The following is a 13,571-nucleotide window of genomic DNA, read 5'->3' on the forward strand; positions in this document are numbered from 1 at the left end:
GAACGAAGGCTACGGAGATGCGTTCAGGCGAATAGACGTGAAACTGTTGAGCAACTGACCGCCCAGATGAACCTAGGGGCTACCAAGAGTATATCCTCAAGAACTGTTCAGAGAACGTTACTGCGCATGGGCCTCCGCAGCAGAAGCCTGGTTAATGCACCTATGCTGACTGCTGTTCATCGACGACGAAACCTGGAATTTGCACGTCAGTACCGCAACTGGACGTTCACAGAGTGGCGACAGGTGACTTTTTCCGATGAATCACGTTTTATGCTCCATCGGACAGATGGACGTTGGCGTATACGGCGTTAAACGTCTGAAAGCAAACACCCAGCAACAATTGCCGGAAGGATCCAGGCTGGAGGAGGGACCATTATGGTTTGGGGAATGTTTTCCTGGCATTCACTGGGTGCACTTATCATTGTGGAAGGCACGATGGATAAGCACAAGTACGCATCTGCCCTTGCGGACCATGTCCACCCCTACATGCGAATGATTTTTCCTCAGAATGGTGGCATCTACCAGCAGGACAATGCGAGATGTCATAGAGGTCGTGGTGTATGTGCGTGGTTCGAAGAGCACCAGGATGAGTTTACCGTACTCCCCTGGCCAGCAAACTCATCGGATTTAAACCCAATCGAGAATCTGTGAGACCCCCTCGATCGGATTGTTCGCGCCATGGATCCTCAACCGCGTAATCTAGCGCAGCTGGCCACGGCACTCGAGTCGGCATGGCTCAACATCCCAGTCAACACCTTCAGCAACCTAATTGACTCTCTTCCTGCACGTCTCGCAGCGGTCCGCTCTGCCAAAGGTGGTTATGCTGGCTTTTGACAGGTGGTCACATTAATGTGACTGGACTGTGTATTTTGTAAATTATAAGTGTCGTTAAGTTTTTAATAAATTTTTATTGAATTTTGTGATTTGAAATGCCGATTACCACATTTGTTCTCTAATAATTTTCTTTGCAATTTTTACAGAACAAGTTGTGGTCTTATTTTTCATGATAGGGAAGAGCTATGACTTTGATTGCCGTGTATAATGTCATAAACCATAATTCAGGTACGAATTTTATTCTCATGTTCTATTAATTTTAAGATCTCTACCTGTTTTGCTTGCTTTTTTTTCTTCTCACTTTTCTTTTTTCTTCTCTGCCTTTTTTTTCTTATCTGTCTTTTCTATAAAACTGCAAATTTCGAAACACCGGTTGCATATTTGTTTAGACTATTGTTCCTATAAACTTGAATTTTGATGAACACAAATCTTTTTTATTTTCATTAATTTAAAAAAAGCTTTTTTTTGTCCGAATAGTTTTTCGAAAAAAACATAATTAAGAAAACTGAGTTGCTTTTTTGCTCTTTTTTGATAATTTCTTCAGTGACGCCTAACAAACAGAACAATTTTCTGTCAATTTATAGAATGTTTTAAATTGGAATAAAAATTAGAGAAAATTGGTAACTTTAATTTGATTACCAAAAAGTTTCGTTTGCTTGACCGCTAAGAATTACCCAATACAAGTTTTCGCTGATTTTTGACAAAACAACTAAAAGTTTGAATTTTCTATCGAATTCAAAAAATTTATATCCAATAAATGTTTCGTTATTTCTCCACAAAAAAAAAGATATAATAATAATCTTCAGAATAAATTTTAGCTAGTTTTCGACGAAAAAAGAACAGAAATTTAAACTTCTCCAAATTTAAGTCTAATTTACGAGATTGTTAATCCATATGAAATATTATTCATTTGCCCATTTGTCAAAAAAGTTTTGGATTTAATAAATTTTAACTATATTTTGATTTGCAGAACAACTCATCTTTTTTTCCAAACAGTAGTCCTTTGCCGGTCAACAGTAGTACATATTAAACTGCCTAAAAATTTTTACTCCGCGCGCAAAATAATATGGCTCAACAACAGCAAACTATAAAACTTTTTGTCCTTGAAATAACAATTTGAATTTTGCCTTCAAATGATAGCCCACAGTGGTTAACTTTATCCCACCAAAAATGGTGTCTTCAAACTGTTGGTCCACAGTAAGCATTTGTTAGTATATAAAAGTCTGCCTTTTCTAAAAAAAAAAAAGCTCCAAGCCGGGCGGATTATATTAAAGAAGCCGTCTTTTATTTTTAAAGCTTTTATTGACTTTTTTATTTTCTACCTTATTGTTCTCAACCTTACTGTCTATTGTATTTGAATTGAATTCACTGATTACTATTCATTAAAAACTATAAAAATTTTTTTTTTACTTTGTAATAATGCATCAGACGTCTCATGCAGCAGTTCATAATGATACCCGTTAGAATAATGTAACAGATGTGACTGAACCAATCAGCATCTTTACCTATTACAAGTTCTATGATGATACAATGATTTAAAAGATATTTTCATGTCTTCAAGCTGCAGAAGTTCAAATTTTGGTTTCTTATAGTAAAACTAGGTTTTTAGAATTATATGAATAATTTACATAAAGTACAGTGCGCAAGAAGAAAAAATCAAACCACTCTGCATAACTGTTTATCCCAATGACCGAATTTTCTCGTTCTAAGACTTAAACTAAATGTTTCCCAGAGATGACGTCAAACATAGTAATTTGTGCGGATGATATTTTAAATTACGAAATTAGAGTCAAAAACATAGTTTTTCTGAATAAACATAACTTTTTTTAACAGATTTGAATTTCTGACAATCAAAATATAGGGGGTAGCAGCAATCTTTCCCAATATTAAAATAAATTATTAATAAGATTGTGCTAGTTAAAATTTTTTCTGTTGAAATAAACTTTTGGTAATAAGGATATTTTTCCACTCAGTTGTTTCTAAAAAAAATTTCTTCCTAGTTAGTTATTTACTTTTTTTTAATTGTACTTATTGCACAAATAGTTACAATGTTAGTAATATACAGTAATTCATTTCTTTTGGTGCACTTCACCCTATTTACTTTAAGATCAGCCTAAAATTATTCTAAATATATTACTGCCACGTTTTAATTCATACTAGTCGTGCTTTGCATTGTTCCTGCTGAAACAAATATTTTTCATAAATATTGCGCAATATTTTTTTCAGGAATTTTCTATAAAAATCTCAGATTCGCTAAAAATGCTATTTAAAATATATTTGATTGTAAAAGTTGAGAAATTGATTATTGCAATTTCATATAGTTAAAAATTATCGTTCTTAATACTTCTAAAGTTTACAACTGTTTCTCCAATGAACTAACGATTTTCGAATAATGATATCAAATCAAACTATTTATAATGTACAGTGCTCCAAAAAAGAGAAGAAAAAAAGTTATGACCGTGGATAATTTTCGTTCTAATAATCGGATATTCATATAAGTGTCAAACTTAATGGACTATTTTTTCTCCTTTTTCCTGCCGCTCTTACAAAAAAAAGAAACAAGTTTAGTTTCGAATCTAATACTTTTAATAAGTTTAATTGTTTCTAACTGTTTCAGGCTATTAAATGTTACGTGCAAACAGAATTCCATTCTGGGGTTAATTTTCACGTTTCAATTGAGCATAAATAAAGCATTAACATTCTTGTCTTTTTAAGGGGAAATAAAAAGAACAATTTCTATTTATGATTAATAAAAAGTACATTAAAATTATTTGCTGAACGTATTAATTACAGGTATAAAATAATGTGTTATCTAAAAATCTCTTGATATGTCTTATTTTTGTATTTACAATTTGCTGTCGTATGTCTGCTCTCAGCCGTCAACGCTTTTTTACCGTTCCAGTCGTATGTCTGCTCTCAGCCACCACATCAAAGATGCTAGCCACAGCTTAATGGCTAACTACATATATTGCGGCACTGGTGAAGATGTGTAAAGAGTAAGGATTGTTCTGAATGTTCAAACAGAATAATCAAAGGCGGAAAATGCCAAACTAATTATTTTTGCGACACATGTTCTCGAAAACCAGGTCTTCATATTGGAGACTGCTTTCAAAGATATCGCACGATGGACGACTATTAAAACATATATTTCACGCAAAATTAAAGCATATTATTACGTTACATACAGGGTGTCTATAAAAGAACTCCGGAGTTTTGAGGCAAAATATTTTAATGAAACAAAAAACATACATACATGTTTTATACATGACTGAAAAGCTTACATTTTCAAGTTTTTTTTAACACTGAGTAAAGTTCTATATGAGCCCCGTTAGTGGCACGGCAGACGTCTAAACGGTATTCTACCTCTTCCCATGTCCTGGCGAGCATGTGTGGGGGGACGGTTGCCACACAATTGACTATTCGTTCCCTGAGATGTTGAACATGACGAATTTTCTCTGCACTTTGTACGGTAACTAAAGACTTCGTTTCTATGAGCCAAATAACACATTGAGCCTTTTGCTGCGGAGTCGCCATCATTTCAAATTTCGCGACGCCATTTCAAGGTCAACGCCTTGCAGCGCCACCAACAGTTGATACAATCATTCCCATTTAGTATGAGTAAAACTTTTTGAGCTACTCTTTTCAGAGAAATCGACTAAATTTTGCTATCTCTTACAGTTAGTGAGATATGAATTTTTAAAACCCCGGAGTTCTTTTATAGACACCCTGTATATCTAAACTTTAAAAAAGAATTAATAAATTTTATTTTTCCTTCATAATATTGCATATTATGTATTACAGTTCGTTCAACGAAAATTAATCCAGACCAGCATGACACCCGCGTATAAACTTAATACGACAGCAAAGGGTTAAGAAAATTCTAAAGCTAGAAAAACAACCACTTTCTGAGATGATTCTAAAAATAGCACATTTTTGGAAACATTTAACAATTGTCTATATTTAGTGTTTGCTTTTTAACAAAATAAGGCATATCGAGCATTTTCCTGGTATAAAAAATGTATTATTTTTGATGTTCAAAAGGTGAGATTTTAACTAGCAAATTTTTTCAACATTAACCTTTTTAAGAGGGCAATTTCTTAAAGTTTAAAGATGAAAACTAGTTTGAACATCGAAATAAAATTGTATGTGCATAATTTTTCGTTCATTTCAAAGACAAAGCAATCAGTTGTATTTTTTTTTGGAGTCCACACATGTACATTTACTTTGCATTGCTCAAAAAATAAGAAACAATAAAAAAGGACAATTTTCATTTTCGAAAAAAGTATTAGGGTGACCGGAAAGTAATGCCATTTTGTCGCAAAGAATATTTGTTAGTCTTAAAAACCAATTCATTAATTTTTTAATTCATTTTCGATCCGGCATAGAAATCGTTGTTGCTAACGAGGGTGAATACATCATTGATTAAAAATAAAATCTTGATAACAAATATGAAATGCATCGAAACGACTTTATTTTCCGGTCTCCCTAATAGTATGCTTAGTAAATAGTCAGCTCTTTCGCATAGAATAATTTTGATCAGCGGAATATTTTTAATTTCTTAACAAAATCTAATTCCCAGCTAGCTATCAATAAATAAAGTTAGTAAAATGTTTTTTCATTAATGAAATCTTTTATTCAAATTTCCTTACTGAATACGAATAAATTTTTAGACGACTAGAAAAGAAACATCGTATTTTATAATTAAAAAAAAAAGAATTAGCAATCGGTTATTATCGAAACAAATATGAATGGAATTTTACGCTACCCACAAGCGCAAATTTAGTTTCTCGTAAATTATCTACATTTAAACATTAATCTCCCCCATTTAAATATTTCTTCATTTTCGCCAAATTATTTTTTTTAAAAACAATTCTAATTTTTCTCGGCTTCTACTAAAAACGGTTGAAACATCAGATTTTGATGCAGAAAAATACGTAGATTGAAATGCTATTAAAAAAATTAAGCTACGTAATAAAAAATTTTTTAATCCACAATTAAATCAAATGATAAAAAATAATTTTATGAAAATAATAATTTTTAATAATTATCTTAGGGAAAATTGGTTTCATGAATAGGAGCATTTTTTTCGAGTGCTTAATTAGTTTTGAAAATATGACTGAAAACGCAAAAAGGGTAATTAACATTAAGGAGTCCTGACTTTGGATAGCTCTCCTGACTAAACTATGGGCACCCTATTTTCCAGATTGCGGCCATGCCTAATATTTTGAACGTTAAGAATCCAAATATGTAAAAAAATACTATATGTTTACTCAGGGAAAGTACGTTTCTGTGTCCGATTATTAATAATTGTCACTGAATAATTAGCCTATTTGAGGTCATTAGAACTATTAAGAACTATTAAGATTGACACTGAAAATTAGATCATTAGAACATGAAAACATGTACATGATCATTACCCGATCATTAGAACATGTATATAAATCCGATCGTTGGAACAAATATTATTCAGAGTGATATCTTTTTTTTTTTGTGCACTGTACCATGTAATTAAAATTATCGAGCTTCTTTTACGTCACCTGGATTTTTGAAAAATATTTTGTTTTAATAAAAGCCTGCATTTAATTTATTTTAGCCGATCCTATTTTAGTGGTTTGAACAAAAAAACTCACCAGCTTTGTATTATCTGGCTAAAATCCGGCAATCCTGTTCGTTGGCTATCTAACTAAAATGTAGCTATAGCTGAAATTAGTTTTACATATTTAGCGATCCATAAACCTACCGTTAAAACAAGCAGTAACAAGTGTTAACTAATCTTTTACTTAGAATTTTAGAAAATAAGTTAAAACCCGCCCGCCCGGAGGCTGAGCGGTAGCGCTTCGCGCTGTCGTGCCACAGGTCCCTGGTTCGATCCTCGGGCGGGGCAAGGTTGACTCAGCCTTTCATCCCTTCAGTGGGTCGATAAATGAGTACCAAGCATGCTTCGGAACTAAACACTGGAGGTTCCGCATTCGGCTGACCACCTGACCGGAACATCTGCTCCTGCACCCCAGAGGCCAAGGTCAGGAAAACTGAGACGGGCACAATAGGCCTTGGCCCTCTATAGGCTGTCGCGCCACTGAGTTTAGTTTTTAAGTTAAAACCTGATCCACCTAATATACGGAGATTAAAGGTTTAAACAGTTCATTCAATATTTGTTGATAACAGCATAAATAGTAAGATGAAGTAAATGTTCGAATTTTAGGAAAAACAATCTTGAAATTTGACTCAAAATGTTAGCTGCTTGTGGAAATTTCGTTACTCTACTTTAGTCCTACATGCATCAGAAAGGTTCTGGGTTCGAATTCCGGGCAAGGCACGGATGTTCTTTCCCTCTCTGTACTATCTGTCCTTAACTGTGGGAGCAACGTTGGCCCACCTAATATGGTGCCCCTGAGAGAGTTGCCAACAAATATTCCCTTCAGCTGCCTGTATGACGTAGGTCATTCCCCAGGCGGGCATTGGAAGAAAGAAAAAAAACTTTAGTCCTTCAGAAATTTTCGTTCGGAAATTTAATACAAAGATATCTTTGGAACAAAAGTTTGACCGAATATTAGCCCACTCAAAATGATAATCCATTAAAATTGATAACCCAGTGCTTGATAGCTCATTCTTCTGATAGCCCCCATTTACCGTGAAACAGAAGTTTATTAAAATAAAACGTTAACCTCTAAATGTTTTTTTCTGGCCAACCTGTCAACAAAAAAAATTGACAGTGTGAAATATTTACTGGATTTTAAACCACAAGTTAAAATTTTTGCATCGGAAACGGATTACGCTAATCTAGGCATTAGATGTAAAAATTTTAGAATTCGCCTTTGCATTTTAACCACCAAAATCAGTTGAAATAAAATGAATTTCGCAATAAAAAAAATTAATCCAGTTCATTACCAAAGTTTAAAAAATTATAATATGCAGTAGGAATTCGAAAAAATATTTATTTATTTATTTGGAAAAGACAAATTTATTATTACTAAATTGTTATTTGAACTCTAATGGAAATAGTGTAATAAAATAAGTATATAAATCATTTACAAACAAGAAAATATGTTTCACAAACACATTTCAAAGCAAATTTTTCTTTAAATTCTCACAATAATTTTACATACACAAATTGTAACATTGAAAAATTAAAACCGATGACACTTAGTTTAAAGTTTTGCCAATTCCTCGATGGCTAGTTGTAAATCTAAAGTTGAAATTGGTTGATGGTTTTTAAGATGTTCAGCAGCAGGCAATGAACGGTACTTGTTTTTAAACAATGTTTATTACAGATTAAAAATAGGTAGGTTCCACATATTCATAAATTGAAATAACAAGGAATAAATATGTATAAAATTGTAGAATAATTTTTATTTTTTAACGCTGTATAGCGCTGTCCATCGCAATATTGCTAACAGAATCGCGAGTCACTTAGAATGCATTCCCGCATGATTTGTGGTGCCCACCTCTGCATTAAACCATCAAAAAATTTCAGTTGTCTAATAACTGTACAATTTTGTGGCAAAAACAAGTTTTAGCTAACTTCTGACCTAAAAACCAAGATAGTGAACTTCGTGTTCAAAAATTGCTCACTGTAAGAAATCATTAGCCATACATTTGACAACCAAAGACATTTAAATACAATTACAATTGTCAAAACCCAAACGGTAGTCTAACTAAGGAATTAGCTTAGCTCACTTGCTATTTTCTTTAGTCCAACTGTCAAATTTTATGAAAACATGATTTGGAGAATTAATTTTTAACCCGAGATTGAAATTCGCTTTCATACGTTAACCCAAGCAAGCAAATCGTTAACCTATTTTAGCCAACAAAATGTTTACATCCTAATTAAATAATAGCTAATTTTTGTCCAAAAAATCAGAATTTTATTTCCTAATTTTATTTTATTTCCGTACAGTAAAATCAATCCTGCAGACGTCCAGAATTCATCCACGTTATCCATTAGGCATCGTAGATCAAATATCGACGTCTACTAGACGTTTTCTAATAACTTAGTTATGGATAATCCGAAATCGCCTAAGAACAGACGTTTTATAAATAACTATGGTAGAACCAGAATTCATCCACGTTATCCATTAGGCATCGTAGATCAAATATCGACGTCTACTAGACGTTTACTAATAACTTAGTTATGGATAATCCGAAATCGCCTAAGAACAGACGTTTTATAAATAACTATGGTAGACGTAATATGGATAAAACACGAGGTGAATCTTAATAGACGTCTGCGAAACAACTACTAAAAAACGTCAGATTTCTCGTCGTTTAAAATTTGACGTATGATTGAAGTGAAACGGATAACTTCATGAATTAAGGCATATAATAAATACTGTTTACATTTATTTACAATTTATACATAATGTGTCTTAAATTTGACATAAAATATTTATGATGTGTTCAGCAGAAAAACAAAATAAAAAGAACCACAAAAAAGCAGTTCCAAAATTAAAAATAAAAGTTCATTGTAGTGCGTCTACCCTCAGAATTATATCTGCGATAGAATTCGATGAACGGATACCACTAGTTGATTCATGGATATTTTATGAGAAACAGGGAGAGCTGTATTAAGATCAACGCACTTTTTGAGTGCTGATCTTGAGAGCTGTATTAAGTTCATGGTCGTGATCGCTCCTGTGTTGCTTTTAGCAGTTGAGTGTATACGCTGTACGTTGTGTGATCGAGACTGAGAAGCAAAATCATGAGGAGGACAATCTCGCGTTCATAAGTAGCAAGTCAACTGCTCAATGTGGACCATCCAATGTGAAAAGTACCCCACCATAGAATCGAGTTGAGATGTCTTATATACTAGTGAATTAGAATTATATTTTTGTTGGAGTAGATACACTACAGTACTTCCCCACCAGAATTATATTTGTGATAGAATTCGATGAACGAATACCGCTAGTTGATTCATTGCTGTTTTGTGAGAAGCCGAGAGAGCTGTATTAAGATCACCGTTCTTTTTGAGTTCTGATCGTGAGAGCTGTATTAAGATCACGGAACTGGGTTAAGATAAGGTCTTCTTAAAGGCATTATTCCCTAACATCAACTTACTATGTCAAAAGCTTACGAAAAATAATGTTTACGAACTGTTGAACACGTATTTAACGCAACCCTGATTTGCATGTTCACAGTGGCGCTAGTAGCACCAAACTTATGCGCTTAGCGCGAAATCTGCATGGGCATAATCTTTTAGTTGTACAAACAAGCCCACTAAATTTAGTTTATCTCTTTCTTGGTTTTGAGATTTTTTTCCAGTCAGTTTACTATAGTCAAAGCAAATGTAAACTGATTTTTGACATAGAAGCCACAAGTTTTAGTTTTACCCCAAAGCGTTGGCCTGCTGTATAAAATGTTTAGAACAAAAACTTTCATTCCAAATAAAAATTAGGGCCAAACCTGCTTTTTCAGTTAATTCTTAAAAAATCTACCCCTATGAAATCAAATTCAAAATTTCACCTCGTAGTGCTAGCTAATATGGACTAACTTCCGAAATCCCAAGTTTGCTTACTAAACTTTTTACATCTTTTAAACTTTTTGCATTTTTTTTTACATCTTTTCGCTGATTAGAGCTAACTTTTAAACTAAATTTACATATTTTGTTTTGAAATATTAGTTTATGGAGATTCTCATTTTTACCCTTATGAAAAGAAATTGCTTAGTCAACACTTCAAAAAAAATAATAAAAATACGACGAAAGACAAAAACTGATTTTCAGTCACACAAAAAAAATCAGAAGTTTGAATTTTGTTCGAAAACATTAGCCTATTGTACCAAATCGTGAGCTCACACTCGATCACCAAAACTTTCCGTTAGCTATTCAAACGAAACGTTTTGACCAAAATAAGTTTAAGCTAAAGGGATACCTGCAAGTGACGCAATACGGGTATCTTCATCTAATTTGGCTGTTGACCAAACTTGGTATTTGTTTATTGGTATTTGTTAGCAACTGTGCTCTTTCCATTCTATTTCGAGTAAGCCAAGCCCGTCAAGTATCAATTCTCTTAAGTGACACATTCTATATTCTTACGCAAATATTTTAATTCTCCATATATATATTTCTTATTTAGAACAGAGATAAGACGTAAAGAACATAAACTAATTATGCATTGAAGTTGTCAAATACATTAAACAAAATTATATCACAGTTGCAATAAAATTCACAAATAAATATTCTAAGTTAAGTAAAAGACGAAGAGGAGAACGAATTACATTTCAACGAATTTGATGTGCAATACGACACGGTATTTAATTAACTCCACTTCAATTATCATTCTAACTTATGTGGAGAAAATTAACTCGATTTTAACACGCTATTTTCCTTATAAATGATCAGCTGGCACTGACGTCATAGATCACATGAGTGGGTATCTGCGATCTTCTTCCTGAAGTGCAAGTACCCAACTATTTGTTAAAAAAATTAAAATTTTTATATTGCCTTTAAATTTTGGTCAATGTTAAGACAGCTTCAGCCCAAGTTAGATATCCTGCAGAAAAAAAAATTCTGACAAAAGCAGATTTTTATAAACACTTTATAAATCTAAGCATTTTTTTAAAAAATTCCAAATGCTAAAACTGTATTGTGCCCCCGATTAAGGAAGTCGTTAATTTTACAAAGAAACAAACTTACTAAAATTTTATCAAGCTTCCAGAAATTTTAATTCAGCCATCGTTATCCCATATTTGGAAATCGTTACCCCACCCAGTAAATTAAGTAATGGTTAAATCAAAATTTAGCTACTTTTTAACCTATAAGCAAGGTCGAATTTGACCTCCAAATCTTAAAGCATAAAAATTTTTATTATGCTTTGGAGCACCCACCAAAACATAGTTACAACCAAAATAAGTAAAAAAAAAAGTCTGAATTTTTTTCCCATAACAAAACAAAACAAAAAATCGTTAACCTTTCCACCGAAAAAAAAAATGACCAAAAAGAGTTTTAGCTTATTTTTTACCTAGAAAACACGATTGAATTTTTCTCTAAATAATAAACCTTCGTGCCGACCGGCTTGTGTAGGGGGCAGGGAACTGTCCTTGCATCAGAAAGGTTCTGGGTTCGAATCCCGGGCAAGGCATGGATGCTTCTTTCTCCTTATCTGTGTTCTATGTCCTTTCTCCTTTGTGTGTGAATGTGACCCGCCCTATAAACGAGGTAGTTGTGGTAGTGTGACGTGGGCGACGCTGCTCCACCGCCGTGGCTTCGCCACAGGTGCCCACTGGGTAACGAAAAGAGAGTTAGCAGTTCTGGCACTTTCTGTGGCCAATGGACAATAATTCCAAGTGCCCGCCATAAAAAAATAAAATAAAATAACCCTTTGTTTTTTAATAGTTATTCAATCTGCTAAAAAATATGGGAATTATTTAAGCATATTTTTAACAAAGAGTCTATGAATTAGAATTTTCCCTGCAAACTTCCAGATTTTAATAGAAAATCGTTAACCCCCACCAAATGTTTTGTATATCAGATAAAAATTAAAAAAAAAAATAACTCGAATCAAAGTGTAAAGAAAATTTATCCATCTCTTTTGAGTTCCTTCTCTTTCTCCTGAATTTTTGAACTTGTGTGCTTTGAAATACTTATTATAATGTTTGATTTCTCATTGTTTTCTTTGCAATTTTAGGTAGCGGCCTTTATTTTTAAGAGAGAAGAGAAAGCTACCAATATCAACTAAAATTCGATTGTTTGCTACTAAGTTCGAGGTAAGACTACTATTTTTACAATAAATTGCTAAAAATTGACAATTTTCAGAAAAATGGTAACTTTGTAAAAAGATTAATTTAAAAACTTATTGTTGTCAAACTAGTAAGTTGCGTTGTATCTAATTATCAAATTTGTATAAAAATATCAGATTTCGAAAAATCATCCCGCAATGAATCATGAAAAGCAATGAATAAATTAATAATGCTCCGAAGCAGATATGAATTTGTATTAAAAGGGTCGAGAGCAATATTAAAAGGTGATAATTCAATTTCTTAATCGCGTGACGTAATAATATCATATATCAGAATCTTACATTTAAAAAAGAAAACGCAGAAAAAGGACTAAAAAATTATCAGTTAGCAGCCGCGATTCATTAGTGAATGTCGTAAGTTAAATGCGTCAGAATGTGCTCATTCTATAATTCGAAATTCAGGTGTCATACGTCATCTCAAATTAAAAATATAGAAATGTGAAAAACTATGAGGAATTCATCGGAAAGTGACATGGTTTCATGATTGAATAGTCGCTAATTATGCCTGTTAATATGTGATTACTTTATAATTCGAAATTCTAAGTAGTACTGTAATATGTTTAAAATAGTGGAGTTTCAAAGAACATGTTTAGAAAAAAAATATATTGAAACAATGTAGATGTAAGTTCGAAAGTTGATTTTCACACTTCAAAATGTGATTACTCAAATTCTAAATTTGCTTCTCGTAATAATATCATATCAAAACATCAGAAATGAAACTAAATTTTCAAGAAATGGCCAAATCGCTGCTTAGGAAATTGGAAACGTCGGCAAAAGGAAATTGAAAAAAGTAGAAAACGATGGAATAAGTACGTTGTGAATTTAAAAAAAAAGTGATTACTTGAATGCGATATTTTGACCTTAAACCTATTTTTGGAAATGGCCAAAAATAAGTACGGAATAATGATGTGGTTTTGAAATGTAACTGTAGCGTATTGGGCGTATAAAAAATAGATAAATCAAATTCAAAATTCACGTATCATAACATTCAAAATGGTATTTCAT

At 32.7% G+C, this 13,571-nt stretch overlaps 1 long non-coding RNA gene across 1 annotated transcript in view; it reads left to right on the top strand.

The window, feature by feature from the left end:
• The window catches only part of LOC147816673 (uncharacterized), a 96,361-nt gene that overhangs the window by 20,305 nt on the left and 62,485 nt on the right, over positions 1-13,571 (top strand). The window contains exons 3-4 of the long non-coding RNA XR_015428716.1: positions 981-1,062; positions 12,456-12,534. This is a non-coding gene — a long non-coding RNA (uncharacterized LOC147816673). The remainder of the gene's footprint in view (positions 1-980; positions 1,063-12,455; positions 12,535-13,571) is intronic.

This window comes from Parasteatoda tepidariorum, chromosome 1 (genome assembly GCF_982258835.1).
Source record: "Parasteatoda tepidariorum strain Cologne lab strain chromosome 1, Ptep-v5.0, whole genome shotgun sequence".
In the NCBI taxonomy this organism is placed as follows: domain Eukaryota; kingdom Metazoa; phylum Arthropoda; class Arachnida; order Araneae; family Theridiidae; genus Parasteatoda; species Parasteatoda tepidariorum.